Source organism: Myotis davidii, unplaced genomic scaffold (assembly GCF_000327345.1).
Source record: "Myotis davidii unplaced genomic scaffold, ASM32734v1 scaffold81, whole genome shotgun sequence".
NCBI classification, from domain to species: Eukaryota; Metazoa; Chordata; class Mammalia; order Chiroptera; family Vespertilionidae; genus Myotis; species Myotis davidii.
Window position 1 is genome coordinate 14,670 of NW_006291554.1, and position 1,006 is coordinate 15,675.

Consider the following 1,006-nt stretch of genomic DNA (forward strand, 5'->3'; position numbering starts at 1 on the left):
TTTTTCAAAATTTAAACCTCGGAAGCCACATAGCAAAGCGTGCGTGTGTGTGTGTGTGTTTCATGTTTGTTTTTTAACTTTGCATGTCTCATAAATTAAAAAAAGAAGTCAAATGTTGAAACAGCAGCACTAGGAACATCCGCGGACCAGAGCCAGGTGGTGGCGTCAGAGAGAACGGGTTTGGGATAGGCACCGCTTGAAGGGTCTGGACAAAGCGCATCCACGACCCACACGGAGGGGACAGTCGCGTCACCACTCGGGGTGGAGCCGGCGCCCCAACCTCAGCGTCTCCAGAGGGGCAGGCCTCAGCGGGCTCCAGCCCATTCCTCTGGCCCTGGCCGTGAGGGCGCCCCCTGCGGGCATTTCCCTGAACTGCTGCAGGAGGAAGCGAAGTATTCCCGCTTTCCCTCCTTGAAGGATATTTACAGCATCACGCCTTACGAAGCGTGTACTCACTGAGCTGTGACTCCCGCCTAACCTCCCCGGAAAACACGGGGCAGAAAGGAACGTTCTGTCTGAGGCCCAAGCCCAAGCGGGTGGAAAGAACCCGGCCTGGGCCCGCCGCCGCCGGGCCAGCTGCGCGCGCCGCCGGACTTGCCCCAAACCCTGCCCTTGCCGGTCATGCCCGGCCTCCCGGCCCTTGCCCTCGCTCCTGGTTACCTGAGAAGTAGCCTCACGGCAGAGGGTGTTGCTCCGGATGTGCCGTGTCCAGTGTAGCTTGTTCCAGACCGTCCCCCACTGCACCGCCCCCTCCAACTCGCCCACCCACCTTCCTCCTCCTCCTCCTCCTCCCAGCTTGGCCTCGGTCAGGACACCCGTTAATCCGTGAAAGACACATCTGCTGTTTCTTAAACTCGCTGTCTAAAAAGGAGAAAAAACACCCTATGAGAGAGGGAGGGAGGGGAGGAGGAAGGGAGGGAGGGGAGGAGGGAGGGAGGGGAGAAGGGAGGGAGGGGTGACTCCTCTGGAGGAAGGTGTGTTCTGATGTAACAGTCTTCATAGGTTC